The sequence below is a fragment of the Ranitomeya imitator genome, chromosome 2, assembly GCF_032444005.1.
Source record: "Ranitomeya imitator isolate aRanImi1 chromosome 2, aRanImi1.pri, whole genome shotgun sequence".
Taxonomy (NCBI): domain Eukaryota; kingdom Metazoa; phylum Chordata; class Amphibia; order Anura; family Dendrobatidae; genus Ranitomeya; species Ranitomeya imitator.
Window position 1 is genome coordinate 445,642,824 of NC_091283.1, and position 21,062 is coordinate 445,663,885.

Here is a 21,062-nt window from a genome sequence, read left to right on the forward strand (position 1 = left end):
CCAGTTGGAAAATGATGTACCGGGGTTTTGCTCCAAAAATTGACGAGCATACAAATTAGTTTGCTCCACCATGAGGTTAATAAAATCCTCAGAGAAAAAGACTTTGAAAAAGTCTGTTTCTGTGAGGCCCGTGGTGTCAAACTTGATTCCTGATTCTGCCACAAAATCAGGAATCAGTGGCTCGTAATTTTCGGGGGGCGAGGTCCATGTGGGTTCCGCAGTGGGGAGCGCTGGTTCAGGAGTGGTGGGGGCTGCCTCATCTTCTGTCCTGGGGCGTCTGCGTGGTGGTTCCGCAGGACCCGAGGAGGAAGAGGAGGAGGAGGAGGAAGAGGATGAAGAATCAGAAAAGTGAAGAAAAGTGGGATCCTCTCCCTCGCTATCAGTGTCGGAGGCAAGGAAAGCATATGCCTCCTCCAATGAATAGCGCTGTTGGGACGAGCGGGACATTTTTGTGTGAATATGGTGATTGGGTGCACTTTATTGATAACTGTATGTGTATGTGTGGGGGGATAGTGATTTGTGCAAACTTATCTGACAAGAAAATGCTAAAAGGAGAAGAAAAACCTGTAAAAAAAAAAAAAAAAAGGCAGGCACAAACTGATAAGAGAACTGCGTCACTTATCAAACTTTGGCGGCTGCGGAATGTGTGTACGGAGTTGGCGCAACGGGGGTGAGGGAAAAAAAGCGAGCGCGAGCATTGATCGGTGAACTACGTCACCAATTAACGTTCGGCGGCTGTTAAATGGGCGCACGGAAGGAGGTGCAAAGGGGGGTAAAAAGAGGGGGAAGGGAGATGGGGGTGGAAGTGGGGATTGGGCAGGGATCAGTGATCAAAACGTACGGTTGTAGTCAGGTGGCGCAAAAGGGGGGTGAAAAAAAAAAAAAGGAAAACGGCAGGCACAAACTCTGATAAGTGAACTGCGTCACTTATCAAACTTTGGCGGCTGCGGAATGTGTGTACGGAGTTAGCGCAACGGGGCGAGGGAAAAAAAGCGAGCGCGAGCGTTGATCGGTGAACTGCGTCACCAATCAACGCTCGGCGGCTACTAAATGTGCGCACGGAGGCGGCACAAATGGGGGTGGAGGGGGTAAAAAGAGGGGGAAGGGGGGATTGGGGTGGATGAACGGGGATTGGGGTGGATGAACGGGGATTGGGGTGGATGAACGGGGATTGGGCAGGGATCAGGGATAAAACTTACGTTTAGTTGTCTTCTTTCTTTAGCAGGGATTGTGGTGCTACAGGCTGCTGTGGCACCACAATACCCAACACGGCAGGGAGATCCAGGCACAAAATCCAGCAGGGAGATCCAGCAGTATGACCGCTCTGTAGGAATCCTCAGCTAGAATGAGGACCCTGCAGAGCGGTCATACACAGGTCAGGCAGGTGACACAGACAGGTCACAGAGCGGTCATGCTGCTGCTGTGACCTGTCATTGGTGGGATCGACCATAACATCGATCCCACCAATCAGAGCTTTCCTGGTGACCTGGCTGTGACCTGCCTAGGATCGGATCTGTTCGCGCCATCCTAGGCAGGTCACCTGCAGGGCACAGAGCGGTCACAGCGTGATCGCCGCTGCGCCCTGTATTGGCGCGATCGACGATGACATCGATCGCGCCAATCGGCTCCTGCAGGCCCTGCACTGTGTCCTTTCCTAGGATCGGTGCTATTAGAGCACCGATCCACGCAGGTTCCGGCAGGGCACAGCGCGGTAATACCGCGCGGTGCCCTGCGATTGGCGCGATCGATGCGATCGGCGATCGCGCCAATCAGGGGTGTTCTTGCCGATGCCTGGCGTTGCCAGGCACCGGACCGAGGATCGAGTACATCGGTACTCGATCCTAGCCTGTGACCTCATTGTTTCAGCCGCTCCGATTGGCTGAAACAATGAGAATGGCTGTGATTGGCTGTTCAGAATTGAACAGCCAATCACAGCGATCGAGAGGGCGGGTGGGCGGCGACAATGCCCTGGATGCCGAGGCCATCTCCCCCCAGGTGAGATGGCGTCGGAATTTTAATGCGATCACCGCGACTTAAGTCGCGGTATCGCATTAAAGGGCAGGACGTACTATCCCGTCAAGGGTCAGATAGGCCCAGGGCACCTCGACGGGATAGTACGTCCAAGGTCACAGAGGGGTTAAAGGCTGGCGGAAGCGACCCCTTCCTTTCTGGTTTTTTCCATTCTTTTGAGATTAGCGACTTGATTTTGTCAATCACTGGAAAGGCTCTTCGGGATTTCCACTCAATACCCTTGAACATAACATCCTGAATGGAACATTCCGACTGGGTATCTTCTATCCCCATTGTGCTGTTAACTGCTTTAACTAGATGGTTAACCCTATCTAGGGACAAACAGGCTCGACTAGACTCCAGATCCTCAGAGGAGGAAGTAGACGGAAGAGACCCTGAGCTCAGTTCACCCGAGTCCGAATCTACCTCAGATAAAGGGGATGATATTTTAGCTTCTGCTCCCCGAGTCTTGGATCTCACGGCACCTTTAATTTCCTGTCTGACCATCTCCCTTATTGTAGAGGTCAGATCAGGCGCTTCCTCCTCCAGCAGGCGTTGGATACATATTTTACACAACTTTTTCAAATACCCATCCGGAAGTGGCTCTGCACATTCGGCACACTGCCTATGTTTGGCTTTGGACAAACTTTTCCTCCCCTGATAGAGGAAAAAAAAAACAAGGGGAATACAATCATCACTAAGTGGACTTTCACGAAGATCACTTACCCCGTCCAGTAATGAGTGGTACCGTAGATGGGGGGGGGGGGGGGGGGTCCTTCGTAGCCGGCAAATCCTTACGGCTTGAGGACTTTGGTATAGAAAGCCGAGCCTCCTTAGCTCCACCAGCGCGGCTACTGCCACTAGACCGACGCTGGGAGCTTCTTCGAGGCTTATCTGACTGCTGGTGTTGCTGCTGCGGCTCCTGCTGCTGCTGCTGGCTGTCGATAGTTCCCTCTGGTGACTCCATTATGGAATGGGCAAGGAACACTGACCATCCCAGCTTGCCGCCTTAAATCCCCCAAGGTACCGCCCCCGGATGGGGGCCAGCAGGGAAATCCAGGTGGTAATCATCCGTCCGCTCCCGTGCTGCGCTACCCCTCCCCGAAGCCCCGACTGTCCCCGCAGCTGGGCGCCGCCATTAGCCGGAGATGACGCTACTGCGCATGCCCGGCCGCGTCATCCGGCCGCGCCGCGTCATCCGGACGCGGCGGCGCCAAGCCGACACGCGGACCAGGACGCCAGCAGATCCCTCACCGGACCAACGCCGCGATCCCGACTGGCACAGCCTGACCCCCGGGACCCTAGTAGCCAAGCATCAGCTCCACAGGTACCTCTGCGCTGCGGACACCCCAGAAGCCAGCCTATATGTCAGAGGCTGCTTCCTCCTGCTGCCACCTACACCGCGCAGTTCCCCTGCCGTGTGGTGCCTCCTGCCTCCCGAACAGACCGAAGTAGGGGACCCCCACTACCTGCACCGGCCTGCCAGGAGTGGGAAATCTTCTTAACTTCGACCCTCTTCTCAGGGCCTGTCTGAAAGAGGTTCCGCTGTCAGGGACAGGAAACCAAACTGACGTGGGAGAGAGGTACCGCCCTTTTTATGTCTGTAGGTTTCCTGTCCCTGAAGGGCGGATCCCCTCTCTCGTTGTGCTGTCATGGCGACTGAATAAAAGGAGCTATCAGGATAGTCGGAGTCCCTTCTATTCATATCTTCCGTAGAACCTTTGCAAGAATTGGGATTGGTGGAAATGCGTAGGCTAGCTGGAAATGCCAATCTTGGACTAGGGCATCCACTCCTCTGGGATTGCCTCTTGGGTTCAAGGAAAAAAAAGTTTCGACTTTTGCATTCTGGTGAGAGGCAAAGAGGTTGACATCTGGAAGACCCCACTTTTGTACTAGCATATTGAACGTTTGAAGATCCAGGCTCCATTCGCCAGGATGAATGTCCTGGCGACTCAGGTAATCTGCCTGAAGTGTTTTTCGGCCCAATAAAAATTTCGAGCGGAGATCTTTTTCAAACTGAGGAATTTTGTACTGCCCTGGTGCTTGATGTGAGTCACCGTTGTCATATTGTCTGAATAAATCTGGACATGTTGACCAGAAATCTGACGGCTTGCTGCTAACAGGGCCTCTTCCACAGCTTTGAGCTCTCTGAAATTTGACGATTTCTCGCTGATCGACTGGTTCCAAAGACCTTGGTAAGGAACATGGTTTATTATGGCTCCCCAGCCCCTCTTGCTGGCACCTGTCTTGATCGTGGTTAGTGGAAGCTGAATCCAGCTCACGCCCTTCAGGAGGTTTCTGGAATTCATCCACCATGTTAAGGATGCTTTCACTCGCCCGGGTGTGTGGATCCTTTTTGTTAGAGTGCCAGGTCGACCATCCCACTTGTCTAGAATGTGGGTTTGGAGAATTCTTGAGTGAGCTTGAGCCCAAGCCACCGATTGTATGCATGCTGTCATGGAGCCTAAGAGACATTCCTTCTCGAAGAGGAGGAAATCTCATCTCTTTGAATCTTCTGATTTTTGCTACTAAATGGTAGCCTGTGATCGTCTGGGAGAAAGGACATCTGTTTTGCCGAGTCCAGAACCACACCCAAGAACTTCCTGGTTTTTGAGGGTTGAAGCTGAGATTTCTTCATATTTGGAATCCAACCCAGAGACCTCAATATCTCCAAAGTGGTTGACACATGGAATATCAGGGTCATCTCGGTGGGAGCTGCTATCAGGAGATCATCCAGATAGGGCATATATACAGACACCTTGTTTCTGGATAAATGACACCGCCTCTGCCATGATTTTGGAGAACAACCCTCGGTGCTGAGGAAATGCCGAAGGGAAGGACTCCAAACTGATAGTGCTCCACTCGATGACTCCCTGTATCGCAAACCTGAGATTTTGTGTCTTGGGTGGATAGGAATGTGAAAATATGCATCCTTTAGGTCGATGGTTGCCATAAAGGAGTGATGTTCTATCAGAGGAATTGCAGATTTTACAGACTCCATCTTGAACTTCCGATATTTCACATGTTGATTTAGACCTTTTAGGTTTATAATATGTACGTTCCCTGAGGGTTTGGGTACCAAAAACAGCCGGGAATAATGTCCTTTTCCCTGTTCCGATTGTGGAACTGGGGAAATCACATTTGATTTCACAAGATCTCTGAGACAATGTCAACAAACTGATCTCTTGATGTTGGAAGGGTAGTAACTTTTAGACCCTGAGGAGGGGGGGGGGGGGGGGGGGGGAAGAAATTAAATCTATCAATAGGCCCTCCTTGATAACATTGAGGACCCAGTGGGAACTGGTGATATTTTCCCACTGACCCACATATTTTGAGAGTCTCCCCCCCACCGGCTCGGAATCATTGTCCTGTTGGGACTGCTGCGGGACAAAAATATTTTTCTCTCTACCCTTTGCGTAACTCCACCTGCCGGTTTTGCCTTTACCTCTTGCTTGAGAGGGCTGAGACTGTGGGGCACGAAAAAACAGTTTCCTAGGTTGTTTTTGCTCCGGGAGTGCCTTTTTCTTGTCGGTAGCCTTGTCAAGAATGTCATATAAGGCCGGACCGAAAACATAATCTCCCTTAAAGGGTATGGCACACAACTTGGCCTTAGAGGTGATATCACCGCTCCATATTTTAAGCCAAAGGGCTCTTCTGGCAGAGTTGGAAAGCACCAGAGATCTGGCGGCCACTCTAACAGATTCTAGAGAAGCGTCAGCCAGAAACCCAGTAGCTTTATGCAGAATGGAGAGTTAATCTAATATCTCGCCTCTTGAGGTACCTTGAGATATGTGAGACTAATTATTCTAGCCAGCAGGAGAGGGCCCTGGCAACACAAGTGGAAGCGACGTTAGCCTTAAGGACAGACGTAGAAGTTTCCCATGACTTCTTCAGGAGACTTTCAATCTTCCTATCCATAGGATCCTTTAATTGTGAAGAATCCTCAAAAGGGAGTGCTGTTCTTTTGGCGACTCTAGCCACCTGCACATCAACCTTTGGAATGTCCAATTTGATAATTTCACCCTCTAGAGGAAATCTATGCTTCATTTCTGAAGGGGTACTGAGGCGTTTCTCAGGCTGTTCCCATTCCTGATCAATCATACTAACAATGTTAGCGTGCACTGGGAACCCCACTCTCTTCTCCGATCTGAGCCCACCAAACATCTGATCCTGTATGGACTGTGGTTCAGGTTCCTCTTCTAGGCCCATAGTATTACGGACAGCAGATACTAGATCCTCAATGTAATCTGAGGAAAAGAGGCATTTCCTGACCTCAGCTTTAGGCGATACTGGATCTTCCCAGCCCACAGATGAAGTATGAGAGAGGTCTGAATCAGATTCAACGACCTGAATTTTCCTCTTTTTAGCTGGGGAATGTGGTGGCAGAGGTGGAGGAGTAAAAGCTGCTAATGAAGATTGAACCTCCTGTTTTACGAGGGAGCGAATTTCATCCAGCAGATATGGTTGCTCGGCTTTTACAATCCTGTCAGTACATGGCTGGCAGAGCTTTTTATCCCAGTTAAGAGGGAATTTAGCAGAACAGACTGGGCACTTTTTAGCGGCTCTAGGGGCAGACTTTTCTCCCTGAAACAGAAAGGGAGAGAGGAGTGAGGACAACTAAACCCCCTAAAAGGTACTACCTCCCGGATCCTATCCCTGCAAACACTCACTGTAGCAGGGGTAGCGCTGGGCTCCGCAGACGCAGGGCACAAAGAACCATCCATACTGGGGAAATAGCCTTACCTCAGTGGTGGTTCAGCAGGGTTTAAGAACGCCGTCCGCACCTGCCTCCAGCAATCAAAATGTCCCCCCTCCCCCTCCAGGATCCATGTGAGGGGACGCCATCAGCCCGACGAACCCAGAAGTACCAGCTTCCAGATGATACGAAAAACCGGAAGTGACGCGCGCGACCGCTGACGTCACTTCCAGAACGCCGAGCTGACCGAATGGAGGGGGGAGAACGCCGGGAAGCTCATGGAGGAACCCGGCGAGGGATCCCAGGCCTGCTTTGCCCTCGTGGGGGCGCAGGAAGGCCGGGAGGGGGTCTCGAGGCACCTGCAAGCAGGATGACGGGAGCAGCAACGGAGGAGGCGGAGTGCGACCATCAGCTGCCTGGCTTAAACAGGCAAAGCCTGTACCAGGTACTGCAGTCGCCGGCCACTACAGCACATGGAGACCTCTCCCTGTCCCATGGGGAACAGGAAAGACACTGGCAGGTGGGAGGTCCTTTTAAACCTCTCTGTTTCCTGTTACCCATTATGGCAAAGACAACCTCCATATGCCGTCATGGAAGGGGACTAGAGAAAGCTACCGTTTGGCTGCACGGCAAGGCTCAGAAGGGAAGGAGCACAACTTTGGCTAGAATAAGTTGCGAACCCCATGTTGCATTTGAAGAACCCCTGACATGCCAAAACAGCAGAAACCCGCCACAAGTTACCCCATTTTGTAAACTACACCTCTTGAGGAGGTAGTTTACAACTAGACTACTACTAGAGGAGTAATGAGTATATTTAACCCTCAGGGGATTCACAGAACTTGAAATCAAATATTACCATTTATATTTTTCCACTAATGTTGCTTTGGCCCCAAGTTTGTAGTTTGCAAAAGGGGCAATTAGAGAAACCAAACACTACAATTTTTTACGCAATTTCTCCCGAGTACACCAATGCCCCATAAGAGGTATGCACGATATGGTTTGCAGGTTTCCCCATGTCACATTGGCAAAGCCCCTAAAATGTCAGAACAGCAGAAATCCCCCCCACCCACATAAGTGCATCCCTAGATGAATTAATTGAGAGGTGTAGCTTGTAAAATGGGACCAGTGATCATATTGACACCACAGGCAGGTCACAGAATGTTATATCATTGGGCAGTGAAGAAAGGGAAAAAAAAAAAAAAAACAAAAAAAAACAAAACACAATATTACCAAGAGACACTATTGTCCACCAAGTTTGGAGGGGGCTGAGGAGGAATTGGGGGTGCGTCTTATAATCCGAATGTAGCTTACCCTCTGCTGTGTAGCAGGGTCGCTGTTGCAGTAAGCTGGAGGGTGCAGGGGCTTCACCGACATTTTGTGAAAGCCCGGAACCCCCACACTCAATGGTTTTCAATGGACTTTGGGCAAATGCCTCAACTCCAGGGATCTCAATTTGTGCATGTGCCGCCTTCGGTATCCATTTTCCAGAAGTCCACAGCAGTGAAATCAAATGGGGGAAGGGGACTTCGCTCACAATTTATTAAAGCCCAAGGCCCATAGCACCAAGACTCCCCATCCTCCCACCACCACAGCCGCTATTCAGACTAAGACGCACCCCCAGTTTCCTCCCACATTTGGAGGGGTGGAGAAGGAGGGGGGGGTGTATTGTGCCTTATAATCCAAAAACAACACTTTTTTGTGTGTTCACTGAAGGGGTTAACTAGTGTGACAGCTTTATATATTGAGTCGTTCTGGACGTGGCAATAACAAATGCGTAATAAATATATTTATTTACTTTTTTTTAACTATATTACTCAGTCCCTGTATGTATCAGCCCAGGAGAGAAATCACATTAGATAGGCTCCCAGCAAAGAAGATTGCCTTGTCAAGGCTGCTGGGCACACATGGATTGGCCAATTTATGCACCAAGTAAATTTTTTTTTTTCTCCTATTTTCTAGAGCAGTAATAGTAACATAGTTATTGAGGTTGAAGGAAGATCAAGTCCCATCTAGTTCAACCCATAGCCTAACCTAACATGTTGATCCAGAGGAAGGAAAAAAAAATGTGGCAAAGAGTAAGCTCCACATTGGAGTCGGGAAGGAATTTTTTTCCCCACATACGGCAATCACTAGTTCTTTGGATCAACGCCCTATCAAGGAATCTAGTATATATAACCTGTAACATTATACTTTTCAAGAAAAGCATCCAGTCCCCTTTTAAATTTAGTATTGCAGACCCCCCAGTCCTCTAATAACCTTGGTCGCTCTTTTCTGCACCCGCTCTAGTTCAGCTATGTCTTTCTTATACACTGGAGACCAGAACTGTACACGGGATTCTAAGTGTCGTCGAACTAGTGACTTGTATAGCGGTAAAATTATGTTCTCCTCATGAGCATCTATGCCTCTTTTAATGCATCCCATTATTTTATTTGCCTTGGTAGCAGCTGCCTGACACTGGCCACTAAATGTGAGTTTGTCATCCACCCATACACCCAGGTCTTTCATTGACGGTTTTGCCCAGAGTTTTAGAATTGAGCACATAGTTATACATCTTATTACTTCTACCCAAGTGCATGACCTTACATTTATCCCCATTAAAGCTCATTTGCCATTTATCAGCTCAAGCTTCTAGTTTACATAAATCCTCCCATAATATAAACTTGTCCTCTGTATTGATTACCCTGCAGAGTTTAGGGTCATCTGCAAATATTGAAATTCTGCTCTGTATGCCCCCTACAAGGTCATAAAGCCCCTTCATGACCCAACCTATTTTGACCTTAATGACCTGACCGTGTTTTGCTATTCTGACCAGTGTCCCTTTATTAGGTAATAACTCGGGAACGTTTCAACGGATCCTAACGGTTCTGAGATTGTTTTTCCGTGACATATTGGGCTTCATGTTAGTGGTAAATTTAGGTCAATAATTTTTGCGTTTATTTGTGAAAAAAATGGAAATTAGCCTAAAATTTTTTTTTTTTTGGGGGGGGGGGGGGAGGAACTACTGTTTGGGCACACGACAGGGCTTGGAAGGGAAGGAGCGCCAGTGACTTTCAATGAAAAATTAGCTCCAATCGTTAGTGGACACCATGTCGCGTTTGGAGAGCCCCTGTGTGCTTAAACATTGGAGCTCCCCCACGTGACCCCATTTTGGAAACTAGACCCCCCCCCCCCCCCCCCCCAAGGAACTTATCTAGATGCATAGTGAGCACTTTGAACCCACAGGTGCTTCACAAATTGATCCGTAAAAATGAAAAAGTACTTTTTTTCAAATAAAAATATAGCCTCAATTTGTTCATTTCCACATGGGCAACAGGAAAAGATGGATCCTAAAATTTATTGGGCAATTTCTCCTGAGTACACTGATACCTCACATGTGGGGGTAAACCACTGTTTGGGCACACGGCAGGGCTCTGAAGGGAAGGAGCGCCATTTGACTTTTTGAATGAAAAATTAGCTCCAATCGTTAGCGGTCACCATGTCGCGTTTGGAGAGCCCCTGTGTGCCTAAACATTGGAGCTCCCCCACATGTGACCCCATTTTGGAAACTAGACCTCCCATGGAACTAACCTAGATGTGCGGTGACCACTTTAAACCCCCAAGTGCTTCACAGAAGTTTATAATGCAGAGCCGTGAAAATAAAAAAATCATTTTTCTTTCCTCAAAAATGATGTTTTAGCAAGCAGTTTTTTATTTTCACAAGGGTAGCAGGAGAAATTGGACCCCAATAGTTGTTGCCCAGTTTGTCCCGAGTATGCTGGTACCCCATATGTGGGGGTAAACCACTGTTTTGGCGCACGTCGGGGCTCGGAAGGGAGGGAGCACCATTTGACTTTCAACGCAAGATTGGCTGGAATCAATGGTGGCGCCATGTTGCGTTTGGAGACCCCTGATGTGCCTAAACAGTGGAAACCCCTCAATTCTACCTCCAACACTAACCCCAACACACCCCTAACCACAACCCTAACCCCAACACACCCCTAACCATAACCCTAACCCCAACACACCCCTAACCACAACCCTAACCCCAACACACCCCTAACCATAACCCTAATCTTAACCCTATTTCCAACCCTAGCCCTAAGGCTATGTGCCCACGTTGCGGATTCGTGTGAGATTTTTCCGCACCATTTTTGAAAAATCCACGGGTATAAGGCACTGCGTTTTACCTGCGGATTTACCGTGGATTTCCAGTGTTTTTTGTGCAGATTTCACCTGCGGCTTCCTATTGAGGAACAGGTGTAAAGTGCTGCGGAAACCGCACAAAGAATTGACATGCTGCGGAAAATACAACACAGCGTTCCTGCGGATGCGCAGCCAAATCAGCACCGTATGCATATAGCCCAATTCTAAGGGTATGTGCACACGATGCGGAAAACACTGCGGATCCACAGCGTTTCCGCCGCCGCGGGTCCGCAGCAGTTTCCCATGAGTTTACAAAAAACGCTGCGCACATGCTGCAGAAAAAACTGTGCGGAAACGCAGCGGTTTACATTCCGCACATTTCACTTATTTCTGCGGATTCCGCAGCGGTTTTACAACTGCACCAATAGAAAACTGCAGTGAAATCCGCAGAAAAACCGCGGTAAATCCACAGCGGATTTATAAAAACCGCTGCAGAAAAATCCGCAGAGGACCAGAATACGTGTGCACATAACCCCAACCCTAGTTCTAACTGTAGTGGGGGGAAAAAAAAAAAAAATAATAATATATATACACACATATACACATATATACACACACATATACATATATTAATAATAATATATTTTATTATTGGCCCTACCTATTGGGTTGATAAAGGGGGGGGGGAGAAAGGGGGAGGGGGTCATTTACTTTTTTTTTTATTTTGATCACGGATATAACCTATCAAGGTGATTAAAATATACCTGGAACGAACCTGCCGGCAGATTCGGCGGGCGCACTGTGCATGCGCCCGCCATTTTGGAAGATGGCGGCGCCCAGGGAGAAGACGGACGGACACCAGGAGGCCCGGTAAGTATAAGGGGGAGGGGCATAGGAGCACAGCGGGAGCGAACAGGAGGATGGGGGAGCGGACCACAGATCGGTGGCTTGGGGGGGGGGGGGGGGGGGGGGGGGCGATCGGTGGGGGCACATCAGTGTTTCCAGCCATGGCCGATGATATTGCAGCATCGGCCATGGCTGGATTGTAATATTTCAGCAGTTTTTTTTTTTTTGGTGAAATATTACAAATCGCTCCGATTGGCTGTTGAAAGTGAAACTGCCAATCAGAGCGATCGTAGCCACGGGGGTGGGTGGGGGCTTCACCCCCCTGGGCTAAAGTACCACTCCCCCTGTCCCTGCAGATCGGGTGAAATTGGAGTTAACCCTTTCACCGGATCTGCAGGAACACAATCTTTCCATGACGCCACATAGGCGTCATGGGTCGGATTGGCACTGACCTTCATGACGCCTACGTGGAGTCATGGGTCGGGAAGGGGTTAATAAATGTTAAAAAGAAGAGGGCCCAATACTGACCCCTCTGGTACCCCACTGCTAACCGCTACCCAGTCCGAGTGTGCTCCATTAATAACCACCCTTTGTTTCCTATCCCTGAGCCAGCTCTCAACCCACTTACATATATTTTCCCCTATCCCCATTATTCTCATTTTATGTATCAACCTTTTGTGTGGCACCATATCAAAAGCTTTTGAAAAGTCCATATACACTACGTCCACTGGGTTCCCTTGGTCCAGTCCGGAACTTACCTCTTCATAGAAGCTGATCAGATTAGTCTGACAGGAGCGGTCCCTAGTAAACCCATGCTGATACTGGGTCATGAGGTTATTCCTCTTCAGATACTCCAGTATAGCATCCCTTAGAATGCCCTCCAGGATTTTACCCACAGTAGAGGTTAAGCTTACTGGCCTATAATTTCTGAGTTCAGTTTTTGTCCCCTTTTTGAATATTGGCACCAAATTTGCTATACGCCAGTCCTGTGGTACAGACCCTGTTATTATGGAGTCTTTAAAGATTAAAAATAATGGTCTATCATTGACTGTACTTAATTCCTGCAGTACTTGGGGGTGTATCTCATAAATGCAATTCTAATTTCATATACTTCATGTGTACAAGCTATAGCAATAGAGAGCCAATTTATTTGTTAGTTATGTATGGAGATGGCTACTAGTCTTAGAATACACCTGTTCAGACCAATGTTCTGTTTGGAAGTGACGGTCAATCTTTTGAGGTTTATTATCAGCGGTCGTAAAGGGGTTAAATTGCTGGGGATTTCCAGTTATATTTAGAGGACCTATACCAGGATTATTCCATGGCGGGAGGAGGTTTGAATTTGTGCTTTCCTCTTTTGGTATTCTCCTTTTTGTAATCCAATAACACTTGATTTTGCTTAAGAATTCAGCTACCGTGGGTACGAGTGTGAGGGTTCTCTTCTCGCCATTGGAGAGCCAATAACTTCTAGGCCCGAAATAGGATACGAGAAGTGCCAATTTCAACAACGGAGTCAAACCCGCTATCAACCGCCTCCAAAACACATCTGGGGAGTAGCCTGCGGCTTTATCAGCATTTACTCTTATTAAGGGATAATATTCTGTACCAAATGGCTCCAACCATGGTGCGATCCTACAGTGTGCATGAGGTTACAGCAAAGCTTTGGCACCCGAGACACGCGGAGTCCATGTGGATTCTATATATGAAGCGGTCACTCGAATAGCGAGTCTAGAGGTTTAAGACAAGAATATCCCACCACTTCCGGAGATATCCCTCACATCCGCCTACCACTTGGACTTCAGAATTAATGGTTTTTGCATCTAGCAAAATTTCAATTTTCGGTAAATTATATTAGCCCTTCCGTTACATTAGCAGCCACAGCCATCCTCCCAACTACTAAACAATTCCAGTAATGAGGGAATTAGGGCAAGACTCCAGTGCAACCATTATTCCTAGTAAGTCCTTTCCACTGACCAATTACCTTTTAAAAAAATAAAACTGAAACCAGTCATGTGATTCATGCCACCCTAAATCATATCCTGGTTTTAGGATTGCCACTAGGTATATGTTTCTCTGAAATGCTCCAGTATTTTAGGAAGAATATAAGATTCTGCTGGGGGCCACAGACCATACTAGTCTGGTGCCATCCCTAGCTGCCTTCTCCTGCAGGTAATTGACAGGTTGTGCCCTCGTGTCCATAGAGAGACCTGTCAATCATCTGTAGCAGTGCTGGGAAGTTTCGGTCACGGCAGAGTCAAACTAGCCTAGTCTCTGGCTAACAGTCCTCAGCAGAACTTCTGATTATATTTTCTCTGAAATGCTGAAGCGGTCGAGAAAAATTACACCCGACTGCCATCAGGATCGGATTCATGCTACCAGCAGGAATAGGATAGCAGGTTCCATTTAAAAAAAAAGTCTTCTGGTATCAAAATTTTGGGAGTGGGTCTGAATTCCAAAAAACTCCCACCAGGCAGCTTACTACAGGGGATGAATCCCCTTCATTGTTTACCAGACAAAGCTTTGTAGAAAACATTTTAGCTCCGGCAACGCACACATCAATTTTGCAGTCTTTAATTCCCTTTATTATAGCCTATACATGAGTTTTCACTGTGGCTGTGCAGGGGCCTTGTTCCTCAGCATCGCAAAAGCCCAGTCAGGCATCCTTTGGAGAGAAGAGAAGCATTGCCGACCACTGCTGCCTTCTGTACCTCTGTATGCACAGCACCAAGGGACAGACGCAAGAGCCAACACTCACGGCCATGAAAGCCAGTCCCACCGACCATGAATGGTTCGCACCATCTTAGGCTACGTTCACATTAGCATCTTTGGGCGCAGCGTCGTCGACGGATACCGACGCATGCGCCCCTATCTTTAACATGGGAGGGGCGCATGGACATGCGCCGGTATGCGTTGTCAAGCGTTGTACGACGCATGCGTCATTTGGGCGTACCAGACATGTTGCATTTTTCCGGCGACAAATTTCCAGCAAACAACGCATGCAACACACTTGCCTCGTAAATGCGCCAAAAACACCACATTACTGTCTATGTAAAACGCATAGCTGTGTACTGGGCAGTAGTCTTCTTTTGTTTGGCTTAGGAGTCGTTGAACATTCTTTGTCCGAGAAAGGCTATCTATTTGGACAGGGAATACGTCTAATACTAAATATATTTCTGGCACAATGGACCATAGTTGAAGGGAACAATCTTCAGCCATGGAGGCGGGGTTTTGGGGTTTTTGATTCACCCTTTCCTTACCCACTGGCTGCAATATTGGATTGAAGTTCATTCTCTGTCCTCCGTAGTACATGCCTGCACAAGGTTGCAATCTTGCCTTGCGCAGGCGTGTACTATGGAGGACAGAGAATGAACTTCAATCCAATATTGCAGCCAGCATGCAGCCAGCGGGTAAGGAAAGGGTGAATCAAAAACCCCAAAACTCCGCCTCCATGGCTGAAGATTGTTCCCTCCAAATTCAGGTGACAGTGTCCCTTTAAAGTAGTTTTCAGGCCTTAAGCTACGAGTCTGCAGTCACGATGACTGCAGACTTGTGAATCTTCACACTGAGAACTGTAAGGAGTCAAGCAGAATTTGTGTGAGATCAAGCATGCGATTTGCTTACAAAGGCGTCACATGCCAACTAGTTGGGCGCAGCCTTGCTCAATGCAAGTATATTGAGCGAGGTCAGATAATTTTGACAGAAGTATGCAAAATTGCAGACTTGCAGTCACATGACCGCCAGCTCCCAGAGAATCCTCACAGAGCGACTGCAGACCTGTAGCCCAAGACCAGACAGCTCCTTTAGAGAGAACCAGTCATTAGGATCAAGCATGATACACTAAAGATATGGCCATGAAGTCACTGTTCTGATTTAATAACAAGCTGTTTGTGCATCGGTTCGGGCCTGTGAGTAGGGTCTTCATCTCAGTCACGGCCCCTCACCTGCCTCTGGTGTAAGGATCTACATAAGATTTAAAATTATGCGCCATTCTAGCCGCAGGCGGCTCTGGCGTAGACCGATCCGGCCCACCCTGATGAACAAAGTGCTTGTTGCACCAAAACTTCTATTGGTGAATAAAGAATAACTAGGCTGAAGAATTCTACAGTGAAGGTACCTATTAAATCAGCGACTTAATGCCCATATCTTTAGTTTATCATGCCGGATCCTGATGACTGGGCTCCCTTCAAGTAATTATGTGAATTGGGATTTATTGCACTTCGTGATTCTTCTTTTCTTGGAAACCGTTTGATTAATACTCCCTTAACATTGGCCTTATATTAACATTTATGACTGCTGTCACCCTTCTTTGTACATCGATGGCTTTTCATATGACCAGGTAGTGTATACATTAGGGCCATGGGCCGGGCCGCCATATCGTTACATTTAGGCTATGTGCACACGTTCAGGATTTCTCACAGAAAATTCCAGACATTTTCTGCAAGAAAACCGCATGCGATTTTGCCGCGGTTTTTTCCGGACACTTCCCAATGCATTTTGGAGTGGGAAATCCACAAAAAGACTGGAAAATTAATGAACATGCTGTGGTTTTTACCACGATGCGTTTTTTTTGCTGAAAAAAAAAAAAAAACGCATCATGTGCACAAAACATGCAGAATTCATTCTAAATGATGGGATGCTTACTGTATGCATTTTTTTGCGGTTTTATAGCGTTTTTATCGGGAAAACTGCGAAAAACACGTGAAAAAAACCGCAACGTGTGCACACAGCCTAAGGGTATCAACCTCTATGGTAAGGTAGGGACTACTAAGGTTGTGCAGGGATAAGTACCGTAAATCACAAAATTTATCTGTCCTTCCTTTACCATTAACCAAGTATTGCATCAATTGTTAATATTGTTTTTCTTGCAGGTTTAAAAAAAAACAAAAAACAACACCCCGATCCATCAGCAGGTATACCTATATTTAACAATTTAGTACTTAAAGGATAAATCTTTATCAAATATACAGTAAAGTGGGATTTTGTTTTTCTTGGATTATTATATATTGGCTCCCACATTCTGAAATCCGCAATCAGACCCTCAGAGATCAGATCATCAAGCCTATGGATAGACAAGTTGTTATTTAAAGGACAACCCTTTTAAAAGGGTTAAACACCCAAAAGGCCACTCCAATGTTTTAAATCCAGTTTTGGAAGTGTTCTGGATAATCAGATATTTTAGATGAAGTAGGGCTGGCAGGTACATATAGAAACATTCCCCATAAAAGAAGGCAGAAATATCTGGCAAGTTCAGACCAGAGATTCATTTTTTTAATTGTTGCGGAAACTGGGAGTGACAGCGCTGGAGTCATGTGGGCAATAAAGGGGGAAACGTCTGGAGTTCTTAGAACCCACACAACTTAATACAACCGAGTCCAAGGCTGGATCCAAACACGAGACAAAGCCTCCAATTACACTCCCAGCGTACAGTGGCCAATGCAGGGGAAATATATGCGTACATTGCAGCTATATGAAGGTTCTGCCCCCACACTGCTCGGATCTGCTGAGGCCCCCCCTTTTCTAGCAGACATAGAAACACGTAGAAAAAATATGGATTACAAAAAAAATAAAAAAGGTGCAAAATAAGAGCAAAGGTGGCCCACTGATTGAAAGGCAATGAGATCTGAGGTGCCCTCTATTTCTTACTTCACAGCAGGGACTTGTGTAGCCCTGTGTAAAGTAGTTTATTCATAGACCTGGGGAGCTACCAATACAGAATGGAAAAAGAACAGACCCAGGAGACCACACCGGAGAAAAGCAGATCGGAATATGGAGGTTTACTACCATCTGAGAAAGTGAAGAAAAGGAGATTTAACCCCTTAATGACCGCCAACACATCTTTTAACTGACCTGAGATATAAGAGAATAGCCTCCCCATACAGATGACAATCCAGCATCTGTCAGCTGTCCACTATAGCTGACAACTTGCTGCATCAGCCACGATCAGTGTTTGCACCTTCCAAATCTATTTAACCCCTTAGATGCTGCTGTCAATAGTGACTACATCATTATAAATGGTTAACAGAGTGTGGGGGCTTCCTATTTATCCAAACTGGTGCCCGCAGATCATTATTTTGTGTTCCTGATGTTTGCGATGGCAATTCATGACCAAATAGCGGCCTTACACTGTTAGCTGTAGTAATCAGTTCAGAAGTTAGAGGCATTTAGTTGGTAAAAATACACATTTTCATTTGTCATACCACTTTGCATTATTTCCTGTAAAGCACCTGAAGAGTTAAAACTACCTGACAGCAGGTTTTCAATATGTCAGGGGGTGCTGTTTTTAAAATGGTATCACGTTTGAGGGTTTCCCAATATATGAGACCCCTAAAGTCACTTCAAACATGGTTAAGTCACTAAAAAAATTAATTTTGTTAATTTCCTTGAAAAATTGCTGCTACATTTTTAAACCTCTTAAAATGCTAACAAAATAAAATAACATTTTACAAATGATGCTGATGTAAAGCCGACATGTGGGAAATGTTATTTATTAATGGTTTGCTGTGGTATGACTATCTGGATTAAAGGGATATTCTTTCAAATTTAGAAAATTGCTAATTTTTTTAAACATTCTCTCAAATCTTTGATATTTTTTATAAATAATCACAAAACATATTGACCTAAATTTACCATTATCATAAAGTATAATGGGTCACGAAAAAACAGTCTCAAAATCACTGAGATTTGTTGAAGCGTAGCAGAGTCATTACCACATAATGTGACACTGGTCAGATTTCAAAAATTTGGCTCCGTCACTAAGGGGTTAAGGTACCGTCACATTTAGCGACGCTGCAGCGATATAGACAACGATGCCGATCGCTGCAGCGTCAAGTTTGGTCGCTGGAGAGCTGTCACACAGACAGCTCTCCAGCGACCAACGATCCCGAAGTCCCCGGGTAACCAGGGTAAACATCGGGTTACTTAGCGCAGGGCCGCGCTTAGTAACCCGATGTTTTCCCTGGTTACCATTGTAAAAGTTAAAAAAAAAAAACACTACATACTTACATTCCTGTCACGTTCCCCAGTGTCAGCGCCGGCCGGAAAGCAGAGCGGTGACGTCACCACTGCTCTGCTTTACAGCCGGCGCTGACACTGGGGGACGCAGGGAAGCTGATGCCGGAGAACGTGACAGGAATGTAAGTATGTAGTGGTTTTTTTTTTTTTCACTTTTACAATGGTAACAGGGGTAAACATCGGGTTACTAAGCGCGGCCCTGCGCTTAGTAACCCGATGTTTATCCTGGTTACCAGTGAAGACATCGCTTGAATCGGTGTCACACACGCCGATTCAGAGATGTCAGCAGGTGATGCAGCGACGAAATAAAGTTCTGGACTTTCAGCAACGACCAGCGATGGCACAGCAGGATCCTGATCGCTGCTGCGTGTCAAACACAACGATATCGCTAGCCAGGACGCTGCAACGTCACGGATCGCTATGCTCTAAAGTCGCTAAATGTGACGGTACCTTTACCCACTGGAACCACTCACTAGGCAATACTGGACAGTCCACCATATAGTGGCTCACACACATCTAAGCCATTGCTCAGTACCACCAGTATGCAGAGACCTGGCTAAAACAAAAAAAAAAAAAAAAAAAAAAAAAAAAAGCTTCTAGTGCCAAATTCTCAGAGCTGAACCCATCCAAAACCTAAACAACCCCCAACATTAATGGTCAACGCTGCACAACAATAAGAGTATTTGTTCCTGGATCTTAGGGAAAGAAAGAAAAAAAAAACCCACGAGCTGTCACTACAGCAGCAAAACTATTAACACGTTCAAATACAAAGGCCAGTGACTAAGGGTCTCTAAAAGGTAGATACAATGGCCTCCGTTACATGGCAACAGCACAGAAGCCAAACAGGAGGGGGAAAACAAAGCAGTACCATAGGTGGCCTCTATAGTGGAGATGGCAGGAGTAGAGATGAATGAATTCGATTGGGTCAGGGCTTATTCTGCAAGCTAGAGCGCTTACTGAGTAAGCTGCAGAGGGAACCGGCTTCCTGGATCGCTCCTGCATGTGTCGCGGCTGTGTGACACTCAGATGCATGGAGAGCCCAACACACAGGCACGACACATGCAGTGCGATACAGAACAGCAGGAGAGATCCAGGAAGCTGGGCTCACTCTGCAGCTTATTCAGTAAGCGCTATAGCTTGCCGAATAAGCCCCGACCCAATCAAACTCGCTCATCTCTAGTCAGGAGCCAGTCACAGCCCATCTAACCCAGCAACAGAAAACAACCCAAAACGTCAGGCACTGTGGCAGAATTCCAGGAACACTGGATGCCAGGCTTTGGGGATATGCCATGTTCTGACTTGTAGAATCCAGTCCTAAATTTTATAGCAAGGAGAAAAAAACAAAAACAAAAAACACCGCACTAACATCTGGGCATAATCCTCTAAAATGCAGTTTAATTCTGGATTTAGAGATTTTTAAATAAAAAGGGAGCGAGAGCAACAAAATAAAAAAGATAAAATTTGGACTTACCTGAACCCCAACATTCCTGGTACTGCTGTGGTCACTGTTGCAGCCAATTGGTCAGAGGTAATAAATCTACAGTACCAAGAAATGGAAGGGGTCCAACAGTTTCCCAAGTGTGTAAACACATTTTTTTTGTAATTACTGGAAACCCCCACACAGTCCTATTGAATTGAATCAAAATCACCACATGGTCCTACAGTGAAATAAGTACAATTCAGTAGTGGGGTACAGGGCAACCATCAGCACACTTATGGCAATGTGGCGATATAAAGTTTGGACTGACCCCATGTTGGACCTCCACAAGCCAGTGTGGAACAACAGCAGTAAACAGCAATCCTTACCACCAACTTCCCCGAGAGAAGGAGAAGACTTCTACTAATTAGTACATCGCTACACATCCCATGTTAATTGTTACGCCAGCTGGCACTTTATGGAGACTTTCCATGGGTTTTCCCGTAGGCTGGACTGAACCCCAGATCTATCATTAGCTATATGCCTGTATATGAGCCGGATTGGACATTATCTGTAGATAGGGGGCTTAAGTAATACATTTGATGGTCTTTGTGGGTTTTGGATGTGGCAGATCTTTTTCCATACCATATTATGTTGAAATCAAAGTTATTGCCTATTATGGGCATATTACTGGATGCGTTAGAATCGGGCCACCATCTAGTATATCTATCATATATACCCGAGTATAAGCCGACCCCCCTAATTTTGCCACAAAAAAAACTGGGAAAACTTAATGACTCGAGTATAAGCCTAGGGTGGAAAATGCAGCAGCTACCGGTAAATTTCAAAAGTAAAAATAGATACCAATAAAAGTAAAATTACCGTAATTGAGACATCAGTAGGTTAAGTGTTTTTGAATATCCATATTGAATCAGGAGCCCCATATAATGCTCCATAAAG

The 21,062-nt window shown here is 46.7% G+C and overlaps 1 protein-coding gene across 2 annotated transcripts in view; it reads right to left on the minus strand.

The window, feature by feature from the left end:
- Positions 1–21,062, minus strand: part of MAPRE1 (microtubule associated protein RP/EB family member 1) — a 63,778-nt gene that overhangs the window by 36,887 nt on the left and 5,829 nt on the right. The window lies entirely within an intron of this gene.